Genomic DNA, 16,189 nt, shown 5'->3' on the forward strand with positions numbered 1-16,189 from the left:
AAATTCATTATCTCTCCTCATCTTTTCTCTCGCCAAAAATACTTTGCCCGATAGTCAACATCCATCTCCATCATAGCCTTTGTTTCTCTCCATCTCCATCTTCTCTATCTAGATATACACTACTTTCTCTTCCACCTCTTCAGTTCTCATTCACTTTCTTTCTCTTCATCTTCACGCCACTCTTTCGCCTCGACCCCCTCTCTCTTTCGTCACTTTCATTCCTCTGCCTCTCTCTCCCTCCTCGACGAAGCCCTAATGCTCTCAGTAAGGTATGCAGGTGTACTGACGAAGGCTTCTGGGTACTTGGCGATGCGGAGGCTTGACATGCTCAACAACGCATGGCTGGTGATGGGGATGTGGTGTGGTCGATGATGCGAGGCTGGAAACAGGGCTGGGTTTGAAGCTTAAAACTAGGTTGAAGTTTGAGGGTTGGTTAATTTGTAGAGAAAGGGTCGAGAAGAAAGGGAGAGAGGTAGTTTGATATATGTATATATTAATTAGATTTATCTTTAGTAAAATAAATGTTTAGATCTGATTTTCTTCTTCTTTGAATCATATTACTGTGTTGGGATTCTCTACAATGTTATTTGCCTAAAAAGTTTGAATTTGAATTTGAGATTTGTTCCTTGAATTACTTTTCAATAAGTTGGTTTAGGTACTTTTCAATTGTCTGGGTTAAGAAAACTAATGGCTAGTTATAACTAATGAAAATGATGCTCATACGGAAATAGCATCTTCCAGCCTTCAATTTTCTGTAAAATTGGTTCTTTGTTAAGCCACTCACATGCATTGAGGTTCCCACATGCATTGTCGTTGCTTTGCTTTGCTTTAATAGCCACTCATATCTTCTCCAACATCTTCATTCCAACAACTTTTTTATGTTCATTTGTGTCACCCATTGATATTGGCTTAAATTTTTTGAGCTTGCTGTGATTACAATAAGAATTCTAGTCTTTTTAGCAATGAGAAAACTGCATGTTCTTTCACTCATCTCAAGTTATTGTCTATGGATTCTGGCATTTGCATTTAGTTTAGTGTTGTTGGTAATGCTCAAGATGAGGAGGATTCCGGGCAATTCCATAAACCTTTTTCCATTCAGATTTTGATGTGAGCCTTCTTGCCAGCTCCCTCCCCACAACCCCGGTGACCCCAAAGATGGCTGCCACATGCCCATTATTGTGGTTTGGCTCTGGTTCATGGAACTCTCTGATTGCCATTACAAAAATATTGATGAAATTTCCTCTCTCAGGTATGAGCTTTCACCTTTCTTTACAAATGGGTTTATACACACACACACAAATATTAAAATAATTTGGAAGGTTCTAGCCGTCTAGGCTCTAGCTTTTATTTAATAACAATAATAAGGAAAAAAGTGTATCTCAATTCTCAATTGTATTTTACACAAATATTATTATATCAGCAACCTTGTATAGACAAATATTTTGTAGAAATTTAATTTATGTGGTAGATTAAGATATAACTGAAATGAGCTGTCTCAATGAAATATGTAGCTAGATCATGATCAAGCATCATATTTTATTAGATATTTAAGTTATGATATGGTATATATGTGTTTATAATACTTCAAATAATTACTATAGAGAAATGGTGAGAGTGAGGGTATTTATTTGAAAAGTGATTGGTTTATCTGTTATGCTGCAGCGTTGTTTCTCAAGATTAATGCAGATTGGGACTGGTTTATCACATTAAGTGCTACTGATTATCCACTCATGACTCAGGATGGTAAACAAACTTTCTTTTCCCTTGTGACTTTGAAGTAGGAATAAGAGTTGGTTGTTCTGTCTGAATCGAAATTTCACTCACATTGGCATTTTAGTCCTCAAACATTGGATCAGAAACAGTGTCAAATTCAAGCTTTTACATGTTTTTTTATTTTCATTCAAGCACCTTCAATTTTACCTTTTCTGCATATGATTAATGATATGTGCACACACTCTTGTTGCCACATAGGTGTGCATGTGTGATGTTAGTGTGTCAAAATTGTGCTGCTCAAAGCTTATTTAGATGCTAAATGAGGGCAATGCTGCCCAGCAAAACTCTGAAATTACCATATTATCCTTTCAATGAATTCTACCATTTGAGTCATTCAAAAGTTCCTTATGAGCCCAACCAACTTCTATATTCTAAAATACAAAATATGCAGATAAATGACAGTTGTTTACCAAGCCTTGGTGGCCATTTCAGGTCCAATATCCAAGCATTTAGATGCCATTAAATAACTTTTAGGATCTCTTTATTGTTCTGGATTATTAGTTTCCTTATATTACAGCTTGTCAAAGCTGAAATTTGAGCCCAGCATAATTATACTTAAAATTGAATTATCAAAGTACCAATAATCAACTGTCATATACTGGATTCAATTATGGAAAAAGTACCATTTAATCCCATATATTCAGAAAACGATCAAAACTTATTGTTGTATTGTGTGAAATAGGTACACTCTCCTATCCATTTTGTCAAAATTTACTAAGTCATACTTAAAATGCCTTTAAAGTAAATGTGTGTATAAATTTTATCCCCAAATTTTAAGATCGAATTAGATAAATTTTGGATTTCAAAGGCTATTTTAATATCTATTGACAAATTTTAATTTTGTATTAATATTTTAGGTATTGTTTATATTCTTTAGGTTGTGGATCGAATTGGCAACGAGCATTGCAAAGTTAATTTGCAAGAGCTGCGGAATTTGTTCTTTTAACTCTTATTATTAATATCTTAAAAATGTTAGAGGAGTTTGAATATCTTAAATATTCATCCATAGAGAAGTAGGTTCTGAGATTAAAATTGTGTGCTGCGGTGATAACGGAAGGTTGAAAACTTGTGTGTATTAGAGAAGTAGGTTCTGGAAAATTTGTTTGTGTGCTGCGGTGATATAAGGAAGAAAACTTATTGTGTGTTGTTTGAATTTTTTGACTTGGTATTGATAGATGGTTAGGTAAGTTTTTATATGTATAGATTAGATTTAATTGCCATAACAAAATTGCCATAACCCAAGCTAAAATCTTGTCTTTGATCCAAACCCAATTAGTTAGTGGCTACCATTTTAGAATCTTATTTTTAAATTAAAAACAACACTAGAATCTCTTGAACTAGAGACTATTAAATTGATAGAAAATAAACCAGTAGAATTAACAAAAAATGGTGGTCAAGGCACAACATAGACCAGTGCCAAGTTACTTGTAGAGCTGGAAAACTAAGATCTAATAATTTTGCATGTAAATATTACTGTTGCTCACATGCTGTCTATCATAAAAAAGCAATGAAATTCAGCCAAAACATGAAACTGTATGGTTCGTGCATAGATAACTCAGACAGAACTTTCCTATTCAGCTGAATGTTTTCTTTCATAAGGCCATGCATGAAGTTGCCATAATTAACCTGAAACAAAACATCAAGATTTTGTAATATGTTGCAAAGAAATGAAAGGCCACCAATGACAATAGGAAGCAGAGAAGAGAGTAGAGTGAAGCTGCTATTTTCTGTCTTAAATATATATTAACAGCCAATTTGAGCAAATATTCAGTAGGTTTTGATTGTCATTTTCTTTACTTTGTAAATGTCATTATCAAAAGAAAAATGAAAATCTAGGAACCATGTTAATGCTTGAATTTGAGATAAGTTCACTGAGATCAAGTCTCAACATAGCCATGATAATAACACTATGGATGTTACTTCAAGAAAAGAAAGAGTAAGGGCATTTGAATTTGGGATGGTGCCCCCAATACTTCTTCAACCATAGATGATTTGTTAATAATAATGACCTTCCCTTACTTTCCTTGGATTTTACTGATTGATACCTTATAAATTTTTTTTCATTTTTTCTACTTTTTTTTTATATTTTATGGTTATTAATTAATAAAAATTATAAAAATATCTATAATCTATAATAATAAAATTTATTATATACAGTAGACCAAGCTTGATATATTTTTAATTTTCACTTATTTTATTGTCTTAATCAACAAAAAAATGATTCAAACCATATAATAATATCTATAATACTATTAAATTAATTTATTAGTTGTAAAAAATATTTACTTGGTTCGAACTAGAGCAAAATTGCTACTAGTCTACATCCAAGGGGCAGCCACTATTATTGATTCTTTCTTATACAATCCTCTTTACAACCTTTACAACACTCTTGTCTTTGTTCCTCTCAAGATGTTACAATTTTAGAGAATAAAACTTGTTCTTTTTCACGACCAGTGAAAAAACTAAAGTAATACAAACTTATATAGCAAAGTATTACAAGTAAAGAAATAGAACCAACAAACTTAACAGAAACAGTTAGAAGTTAGTTTCCTGAACCAATATAACAAATTTCCACCTTGGTTCAGAAACTAAACTTGAACTAGTGATTGCCCAAATAGCCCCGTAGAGCCTATCCATCTTGTAATTGAATGAGATCCAAGCAGTGATAAAACTTTGACTTTCAATGCTTAAATATAAATATAACTATATCTATATGAAGTTGCAGAATCATGAGGTTATACTTAATATGTTTGATTAGTGGTGCTCATAAATATCATGCTCAATGTAAGGCCTCACCAAAATTGGAGCTGCTAAAACTTCTTTATAAGCTATTTTTGCACTGTCCATTATGTGTTTGATGAAATACCTCTCTAAAATTTATACAGACCATCAAAAATATTTTATAATATCTTCACTTTTGTTTCTAGCAGGAAGTAAAACATTTGGTATGAATTTATATTCGAGAAGGTTGTAAAAAAAGGAAATTACCTTTTCTTATGTTTAATTTTATCTTTATGGCATCCCCTTTATTCATATTAAGTGTCTTTTTTTGTATCATTTTGGATTTTCATATTTCTTTTCAGTTATGAAAGTGATAATTAATTTTATATTTATTTATATGTAATTTTCAAGCTCAATCCATCTTCAAAGTTGAACTATAGAGTTATATAAGTATATGTTATATATAGGCAAATAGATCTCCAAATCATTTTTTGTCAATACATATTTGCATTTGTACTACTGTTATCTTATATCTTGTTTTACCATCATCATATTCATGTGGGCTTATTATTAATTTAACATATTAAGATTTTTTTCTCCATTACTTATTCTATACTTGTAGTTAAATCTTAACACATTAAAGAAATTATCATTTAGCATTTATTTTTTAAAGTGACCTCGCAAGTGCTTCCCATGCTTATGAGTGATCTAGCTTTTTTTTTTAAAGTACTAATATAGTTTCGTTTAGAGTAAGACTTATGTTATGATTATGTTCCCTTGTGCTTATTCTTAGTTTGCCACTAGTATGAGACTCTGTTCTTAGTTGGGTTCTTGTGACTCTACATTGCTTTGTTGGACTTTGGTTCTTCTTTTCCTAGCTAGTTTCATTTAATGTGTTAAGATATTATTGTCTGCCTATTTGGATAGATACAAAATACCCTTTCCACAACACATGATTATAACTCTATTAAAAAAGTATTATAATACACAAACAAAATAAATGGTTCAGTAAAAAAAATGGTTTATCTCAGTTTTTGGCATTTGGTAAATACAATGGTTTTTTATACTTTTTTCAAATCACTGTCTCCATTTCAGCTTTAAAGTCATCAGATTGTCTAGCAGCATCACTCTCTATCAAGGTAATGCATTTTTGTATGGTTTGGCTTCTTGTTTTTGTTCTACTACTGGTCTTTGGTTTGGTATGGTGCTTGCTTTTTTATTTCCTATGTTTGTTTTGTCTTGTGCATTTATAGGGTCCAGTAGATTAGTTTTAGTAGTTTTATTTGTCCTCTTTTTGGTGTGTTTCATTTTCTTGTCTGAGTAATGGCCCTTAAGCTTATGTTGTGTTGTATTCTACTTTGTTTTAATGAATTAAGTGTGTGGCCTCTATCTAGGAAAATACCATTTTAAATTAAAAAAAAAAATCCAACACAGCTGTTTGAAAAGTCCACTAATTTACGAGTCCATGTGCCTAAGATGATGCCATTTGCAAGTTTCTTATCTTTTTCCACTTGCTGCCCCTGTTTTGCATTATGAGTGAAATCTGAAGAAAAAAAAAAGGGGGGGTTTATCCAAGCAAAAGATAGCAAAGATATCTGATGGGTACATTGTGTAACTATCAGATTTTGCATGGTTTTATTTTCTGATGGAATTTACAGTCGCTGATAGATTTTTGGGACCAAGGACTAGTTCTTTCACTAATCTTTGAAGATGCTTCATTTTCCATCTTTTATATTCGATGATAATGCATAACAAAGTTTACATGTTTAATAAACGTGTGACAGTATACACACACACACATGCATCACATAGTTTTGACTAGTGGTCATCATTTTAAATAGTTTCTTCATTTATCCTTGTTCACTTCATGAAGACCTTAAAATAATAATACAAACATATAAGTATTTATCTTAGTTTTCCATTTTCTTCTTTTGAAGTGTTCAATGTATCATTTATGAATAGCACATCATCTTGGGTTGGAATTTGGTATTTTATCACATTAGTTATACTGATCTACTACTATCATGGTCTACCATCTGTATAAAGATGGGAGTATTTCTATTTCTACATATAATTTGATCTTAATACTTGTGTACTATTTTCAGGTTAGGGCTTCTGATGTGGGCTCTAACTTGTGTAGAGATGGTGTTGGAGGAGATGAAGAATGTGATAATGATGAAAAAATTAGAGCAGAGATTAGTATTATTAAAAGCCTATTAAGCGTAGCTTCAGATGGAAGTCCATTAGTCAGAGTAGAGGTTGCTGTTGGTATGTAGTTTATCATCAAAAATTGCCTATTTATTTGTTGACTTGTTTAGTTCTAAGAATTCGTTTGCACCAGGTTTTTAGGCATTATATTGGCAGCTCGTTCATACTCTTGAGGCTGCTCAAACAAACCTGCTCCTCCCGGGGCAGTATTGTAATTTGTTAACTGAGCTAATGAAGTTTGATTTCTTTTCCATTCTGGCAGCTCTAGGGAGATTTTCCTTTGGTCACAGCAATCATCTCAAGTCAATTGCTGTAGCATATTGGAAGCATACTGGGTCTCCTTTGAGTTCCCTACCTTCTTTGGCTCACATAAGATTGGTCCAATATCGAGAGTTGGCACTGAGAGCTCGTCTCTTGTTCGAGATGGAAGGGTCTGCACTAGCAGCCCTCTTGCTACTTCTTTATTGGCTCGATCCTTTGGCATCGACTCCTTTTGGATTGGCCTGATCGTCGTCATGGCTTGATATGAATGGAGGAGGTATTTTTTTTCTGCCAATTATATGCCAGGATAATCTTATTTGTTGGAATATAGATTTCTTGTTATATTTGCGTAATTACTTATTAAATGAACTGTTATGAACAGGCCATGCGTTAAATAAGCTTTTAATGGTCTTGCTTGCTTATTGACTATTTTTTTTTTCTTTCTACTTAAGTGGTGCTTATTCTTATTTCAATACTTTTTTGTTGTGTTGTTTGGTCTCCTGAGGCATGTTAATGGTGGCTGCAACTTCTACAAGAGCTGTTGTTGTTCTTTTACTTTTAGTTGTTGCTTTTCTTTGTGTGTACGAACTTTGTGCTATGTATGTTATAGTTGGTTCAGTAATTGTGTATCAGCAATTGCCTTAGCAATTAACCTGCTCTTTATATGTAGAATACTGTTTAATGGTACAGGCAGTTCTCTTGACTGGAGTTTTGGTCATTTGTTTCTATGTTTTCTGCTTTTGCAGTAACAATTGAATCTTGCTGCTCTATGCTTTTTATGTGTCGATAATTTGAAACAAAGATATAATTTTTTTTTCTCAAGTTTCTCAATGAGATTAAATTATCCTATTGTAGTTGGATTAATTAGGTTTTCAAATTCAAACTTTTCTAAATTATCCTGTTGATAACTACTACTATTACTCTATGACTCACTCATGTCTTAACTTTGAATTTCAATGAACTAAATCACACTTAGTTTATCAATTTAACATTGAATGTGGTTGTATTATGTTGCGTTGCAGTCTGCAATGAAGACACGAAGTGTGTTGGTTTTGCTAGAATTGGAAGTGAAGATTAGATCATTGTGGCTGGTACAATGAAGCAACTTCAATTGCATGTTTTTTTCCTATCAAATAGTACTGTAGGAGTGTGCAACTACTCAAATTTTGACGTGTTATTATGTAAAAAAATTAAACTCTTCAATACTTTTTGCTGAAAGTAGTAACTTTTCAATATGTTGAATATTTAAGACTACTTGAATACTTAAAGAACATTTTGTTGTTGATGACAATGTTGAATATTTTAAACTAATTTGTGGATTGTTAATACAATGCTGAATGTTTTTACTTTTTTTTATTTGAAAATCAAGTTTATTTGATGATGCTAGTATATATTAGAAAGCTAATTTTAATTATATAAATAAAAAATAAAAATATAATAGAATAAATTAGTGTTATATAAATGAATATATAATGAGAATTTAAACTTATCTAAATATTAAAATAATACAAAAAATGTGTTATAATATCTATTACAATAACACTTTTTATAAGTAAAGAATTTTGTTATGCAAACTTCATTATATAACACAAATAATGTGTTATACTAAAGTGTATTATAACACAAAAAATGTGTTATACTAAAGTGCAGTATAACACACACTACTACAAAAAGGGTTTTTTAGGACTAGCATTGCGAGTCCTAAAAATTTTTTTAGGACTCGTGGGGCGCGAGTCCTCTAATTGAGAGCCTTAGCGAGTCCTAAAAAATCTGGTTGAGTGCCTTTAATTAAGTTTTTAGGACTCGCTTTGCGAGTCCTAAAATAATGTTTTTAGGACTCGCAATGCGAGTTTTTCAGGACTCGCAACGCTAGTCCTAAAAAATCCGGTTGAGTGCCTTTAAGTAATTTTTTAGGACTCGCGGGTAATTTTTTAGGACTCGCTTTGCATGCCCTTAAAAGTAATTTTTTTTAAAAAAAATACAGCTACAATTTTAATTTTGATTTAAAAATATATCCATGTGTCGAATATGTATCAAAAGAAATTTGAAAAGAAAATACTAAAAAAATGGCAAAAAAATTTTACGAAATAAATTAAAAATTTCTAAACATGTATTGTAATTAGCTAACTATAATATCATTCATTTTTCTCTAACCAATTGTAAAAATGACATTGCCCATTCTTCTCTAACTTCGTCAATTTCTTGTGTAGTATATGGTTTGTCGAAGGTGAACTGAAAAAAAAAAAGAAAACAAAAATTTAATTATAATTATATTAGTGGTAATAAATTCAAAGCATATATAAAAATTGTACTAGATTAATACTATGTAGTTGTATATTGTTTATTACCTGTTTCGACAAGAAATGTTTGATATGAGGGGCATTGATAAGTACATTCTTCATCATCCTCATTACGTAATATCTGCAGTCGATATTGTTTGGTTGTTTACGACACTATATATAGATTGGTAATACATGTACAATTCTTAGTATTAAATATCTTAAACATCTTTACATATACATAAACTATACAAATAGAAACATACCGTAGGTTGGAAATACATTACTCCCGATGAGCGTTTGTTGATCTTTTGATGTGCTTTCATTCTTTCTATGAAATACATCTCAAATGCATCATGGATGGTCTCCTTGATGACTGTCCTGTTATCCAATGGTGCATTGAGAGGATCGAGAAAACAAAAATAATGCCAATTGGGATATAATAAAAATAACATCCAATGCTCCCTGTTGAAAGAACAAGTATTACACAGTTGTTAACTTTAAATTCTATTTGTTTGTATCAATGAAAGGCATAATAATTAAACAATAGGACACGAATTCACATCTACAAGGCTATTCCGATATAATACGCAATCATTAGGACAAGCATGTATTTTTTCATATTGCAAGCCTATTGAGCACATAGTTTTCTTAGCCTCGTAAAATGATACGGGCATCTCGTTTTCTTCAGGCAGTAAATCTTTAAAAAAAAACTAACAATTCCGTGAAACTCTTATCACTCCATCCATTTTTGGCTTTTATATTGTACAATCTAAGAAGGGCTGACAACTTTGAAAATTTAGTGCAACCAGAGTAAATCGGCTTTTCAGCGTCATTAAGAAGATTTTCAAACTTAACGGGATCTACTTCTGATTCATAATATGCATCTTCAATCATTTCATCTAAATTATCCTCACGATCCAATTGCCTATAATTCCAATCTTCATTCATCATAGGAGGGTCCAGAGTAACATGAATCTCTTCACCATGCCAATACCATATTTTATAACTTTTGTCTATCCCGTGGAAATATAAGTGCTCTTCTATTATTGTGGCTGTCATCTTTTTCATATATCCACACTTACTACAAGGACAACAAATATAGTATGGATCTTTGGCACGATCCAAACTAAATTTAAGAAACTCATCGACCCCTTTTATATATTCTACTAACATCCTATCAGCTGACATCCAGTCTTTTTCCATATTGCGCCTATTTGTTTTAATAAAAAATTAAAATTAAGAAAATAAAATAAAATAAACATACAAAACAAAACTAAGTACAAGAAAATCTATAGAAAATCAGACAGTATATCCCCTAATTTACTAGCCTAGCCATCTGTCACAATCAACTCCAATATGTCAAACAAATCAAACAACACACAGATTTTCATCCATATATCACCGCAGCACACAAAATTCTCAGAACCTACTTCACTAAGACATGCAAGTTCTCAATCTTCCGTTATCACCACAGCACACAGAATTCCCAGAACCTACTTCACTACGAATGAATATCTAAGATATTCAAACTCCACTAAAGTAGTACAGTTATCATTCAAAATTGTAAAATATTGAATTTTTTTTAAAACTAAATCAAATGCAACATACCTCTTGCAATTAGCTACCAATCCAATGCTTTAAGACCAATCAAAATATTAACCTATTCATTTTAATCAACATTATAAAAAAAGAAAAATGTCAGATGTTGACATGGTCTTTTAAAAAGGTTAAAATCAACACAACAAATATATGCATACATACTTGTATATTCTTTTACATGTCACACTTGTATCAACTATTATTTGTCTAATGAACACTTTAAGAGCTTTTTTTATTTAGAAATATTTTCTGTGTGTGTGTGTCTAATTATATTATATATTTAAGGCATGCAAAAAGTTGCTCGTTTGTTAATAATAATGGTTTGTGTTTATATGCATTGATTTCAACAATACTAGAAAGATGAATAAATGTAAGACACAAGTTACTTTAGCTTCATCATTATTCCACTTAAACTAAACAAAGCATACACTTAAAGAAATTTCCTTGATGTGATCAAATATAGATCCTTGATCTCTCTTCTCTTGGTATATATACTAATAATGAATGATCTCATAATATTACCTAATCAAATCCAAATCCAATTTTTTTTATTATGTTTTTACCATGCAATGCATGAAATCATCAAAATTTTGTGATAAATAGGATCCAAATCACAATGAGTGATTTGGATTTTAAGATCCAATCAATCACATATATACTAACTAGAATGTGATTACCAAATTTAATGTAATAGTAAAATCATAAAATAATTCTAAATTTTTAATAGGACAAAGATATAAATTTTTGGTATCATATAATTTCACTCACATATATACTTAGTATCTTACTATCAAATTTTGTACACAAATTAAAACAATAATTAATATATAAGTATGCAAACATATGTAATCAATCCATAAAAAATAATATATACTAAACTGTATATTAATATAGGAATCCAAACCGTAGCTTATCTAAAATAATAAACCAAATAGTATCCAAGCACTCACACCACTCACATCACTAACTCTTTTGGGAGAGAAAAGATGAGGATTTTGATTTAAATTCTAGAAAGACCTATCCTGCACTTATAATCTCGAAAGCACAAATAACATGCCATACATAGTTACTCTAAATCGACTCTTTTGAGGCTCAGATTAAGAAAATTTTGTGATTAGTAGAAAAATTGAAATTCAACTTAATTATTAATTAGACGGTCAAATGTTAAATATCCGGATCACAAATTTATCATTGTGGCAATTATCATTTTCATATTTCCACACAAAACTAAGTACAAAAAAATCTATAGAAAATCGGGCAGCATATCCCCTAATTTACTAGCCTAGCCATCTGTCACAATCAACACCAACATGTCAAAAAAATCAAACAGCACATAGGTTTTCATCCATATATCACCGCAGCACACAAAATTATCAGAACCTACTTCACTAAGACATGCAAGTTCTCAATCTTCCGTTATCACCGTAGCACACATAATTCCCAGAACCTACTTCACTACGGATGAATATCTAAGATATTCAAACTCCACTAAAGTAATACAATTATCATTCAAAATTGTAAAATATCAAATAGTATCAATATTAGCCTATATTATTTATTTGTATATTAAAACTTGAAATTATATTATTACCCTATATTATAATCTGAAATTATTACCCTATATTATTATCCTATATTAAAATCTGATATTATAATATTACCAATTATAATATATATAAATATAATATAAATAAATAATATAATACCAATTACCAATTTTTAATAATATAAATAAATACCAATCCTATAAATAAATCTGATATCATATATATATATATATTCATCTGAAATTATAATATATATATTTTTATAAGCAAACAAATAAATAAAAAAAAGCAATGTATATACCTGAACCAACGGTTGAAACCGTGAGCAACCAGCACCGCCGGAGCCGAGACCCTGCACCGCTGGAGAGACTGTTGGAGCCGAGACCTACACCGCCGTGAATGCTGGAGCCGCGGTAGTGCGCCGCCGTGAGTGCTGGAACCGCCGTCGACGCCACCGAGAATGCTGGAACCGAGAACCCAGCGCCGTTCACCACCGTCGAGCGCCTGTCACCACCTGCTGCCGTTCATCTCCTTCAGCCGTTCAGCCTTGGTCATGTCGTTCAGCCGTTCATCTCCTTCAGTCCTGCTGCCATGTGGTTGCTGTGGTTTTGAGTAATAAAATCCCCAAATGTGTATAGTTTTTTAAGTATGTAACCCTATAATTTCGAAATATATGGCTGTCTTTTGAGTGTTTTACATAAAATATTTAAGGGCTTGCTTTGGGAGTCCTTAAAATTATTAAGTAAGGCACTTTTTTTTTTAGCCCACATTTTTTAGGACTCATAGATTCTTTTAGAACACTCATTGCGAGTCCTAAAAGAGTATTAAGGACTCTCAAAGCAAGTCCTTAAAAATATTAAGTAAAATACTCATTTTTATAGCCCAGATTTTTTTAGGACTCGCATTTTCTTTTAGGACACTCATTGCGAGTCCTAAATTGCGTTTTTTCAGGACTCTCAATGAGTGTCCTAAAAACTTCATAAATATTTTTAAGGACTTGCATTTATGTGCGTGTCCTAAAAAAGTGTCCCGTAAAGGGTAATGTGTAGTAGTGAAAAAAAATGTGTTATACTAAAGTGTAGTATAACACAAATTTATAAGTATTGAAATGTGTTATATAAACGACTATAAGTAATATAATTAAACACTTATCTATTTATTAAAATAACACAGAAAGTGTGTTATCGTTGACAGTATAATAACACATTTGAATAACAATGATAAAGTGTTATGTAAAGTACCCTGACCTATGATAACATAGTCGGTCTTAACACATCAAAAAGTGTTATGGTATGTTTTGATAACACATTTTCGATGTTATTAAAAGTATTTTTTTCTTGTAGTGACTGTTGTGTGAATGAAATGTTATGAATTATGAATACCCTAGTGTGATGATATGTTGGCTTGTATGAATATGTTATTGTTGTGAATGGATGTTAGCGTGATGAACGCGACACATCAAAATGGGTTGCTAAGGATAAAGAAAACGTAACCCGAGTTACTAAGGAGATGAAGACGTAACTCCGAGGTTATTCAAGGACCAGAGACTCTTGTTTACCTCAAAAGGGTGGCATGGACAAGTTAGCGGGCCATGTTCACAAGGAATTTTGTATGAATGTACTATGATGTTTATGTTATGATGATGTTATGATATGATGTGCTATGATGTTTATGTTATGATGATGTTATGATATGATGATGACATGATGCTTATGTTATGATGATGTTATGATATGATGATGTTATGATGCTAAGTTATGATGATGATATGATGTTTGTTACGACGATGCTATGATGTATAAAGATGAATGATAGTGTGTGAATTTGTTGTATCTTACTTGCTTAATGTTTGTACTTCCTTACTGGGCTTTTAGCTCACCCCCTTACTTTCCCCTTCCAGGTAGTAAATAGGTCTCTCTGTGGCACGAGTGGTGATGTGGGAAGTTTTATCGTCCTGGTGTGTATGGCGTGGGGCATCCTATGGACGGAAAAATGATCACTTTAAGACGCCATTTTAATTATGTTATGTTTTAAGAGACTTTCTAAATTATCAGTGGGACTTAATTATTGGATTTGTTTTCTTTTGAACTTTGCATAAAAACTCATATTTTCTTTTAAAACTATTGGGCCCAACTTGCATTGTTTTAAGCAAGTTCTTACTGAGACTTTTATAATAAGTGGATTTTCTTTTATGAACCAATGAATATGTGAACGTTTTATTAAGCACTAGTCTAGGGCGTTCTTTACACAAGCTCCATAAATTTATGACTTGTTTAGATAACAAAGCCCCGTAAATTTACCGGCATATGATTGCATAGCTAGCAAGCCCCAAGAAGAATGATGGGCATTTGTAGTGCACCAAAAAAAAATTTTAGATTATTTAAATTTTTGTGATTTATTTTATTTAAATGTTAAGTGTGATGAATTGTTTTATTTTAAGTGTTGTTATTTTATTTATTTGATTATTTGTTTCATTTGATTGTTTATTATTTTATTTAATAGTTAGAATTGTTTGGTATAATCTTTTGAATTTAAAATTTGTTAATTGTTTGTTTGGTGTATTAATTTAATAAGTGAATAGTGTGTAACATGTTTATTTTACTATTAGTGTTACATTTTAAATAAGTGTGACAATTGAGGTAATTATGTGAGTTATGATTGAATGCACTAAGGTGCATGGTTATCTTTAAAATGTAACACTAATAGTAATGAGGAGATATGTTATGTTTATATTGCTATGGTTATCTTTGTAATCTTTGATTTATGTAAATGGTAAATGATGATTTTAGAAATATGATAAGAATATGTTAGGATTGTTATAAGGCATGTTCATGAGATATGGTGTTATGAATCTATGTATGCTATTGCCATGGTTATTGTTGTTGGATTTCATGTGTAGATTCAATGGAATAGAAAAAAATGGTTTTATAAGATTTCATGTGAATATGTTAGTAATAATAGAATCATGTATATAATAAGAGTATGATGAGATTTTGGACATGTATGATTTTATGTGAAATTTTTGGGATAAAAGATGAGTTTCATGAGAAATTAAGCTTGCTGATTTTTGTAAATAATTGGGTAAAAGTTTGATAAAAAGATGATTTGCATGCATAAGTAATGTCCTTGATGTTATGTTAATTTTATGAAATTAAAAAGGGGATTTTAAGTCTCATTAAAATGATATTTTACTCAAATAATTACCTACAGAATTTTTATTGAATTTTTGAGAAAATATGAGCTTTTAAATTGAATATGGTGATTTTTATTGATAAAAATAGTTGCTGGAATTTTTGTAAGAAAATATAAAGTGAGTTTCACTAAAATGAATTTGATGAGTTTTTGGAACAAATTATTTTTCCTAAGTTATGGTAATATTGAAAAATGGTATTTTTAATGGTATGAATGTATATTTTGATAAGTTATGATTTTCCTTTATTTTGATTGAGAAAAATATTTAGATTCTATTTATTTGTGATTTTTGAAGAAAATAAATGGTGGCTGAAAGTTTGTTTTAAAAAGGTTAAAAATTGTTATTTAATTGTCACATATGGATTTTTGTTACATAAAACTAAGTCTTAAATAATTTAAATAAAAATATAATTTCCACACTTAAAAATATATTTTCTCACCTCATTTATGTAACACAATGATAAAATTTATTTTTCTAAAGAAACATATTAAAAATAGGCATTTTAATTAAATCCAAGCTTTTTGGTTAATTCTTTGTAATTTGAGATTAATGAATGAAATTTGTCACATATTTTATTTTTGAGCTAAAATAAAATAATTTTATAA

The 16,189-nt window shown here is 30.8% G+C and overlaps 1 long non-coding RNA gene across 1 annotated transcript; it reads left to right on the forward strand.

Annotated features, from left to right (window-relative positions):
• The first annotated feature begins 7,080 nt into the window (after positions 1-7,080).
• LOC133821156 (uncharacterized) lies at positions 7,081-8,274 on the forward strand. The gene is made up of 2 exons (XR_009887344.1): positions 7,081-7,240; positions 7,986-8,274. It is a non-coding gene; the product is annotated as an uncharacterized LOC133821156 (long non-coding RNA).
• The last annotated feature ends 7,915 nt before the right edge of the window (positions 8,275-16,189 follow it).

This window comes from Humulus lupulus, chromosome 3 (genome assembly GCF_963169125.1).
Source record: "Humulus lupulus chromosome 3, drHumLupu1.1, whole genome shotgun sequence".
NCBI classification, from domain to species: domain Eukaryota; kingdom Viridiplantae; phylum Streptophyta; class Magnoliopsida; order Rosales; family Cannabaceae; genus Humulus; species Humulus lupulus.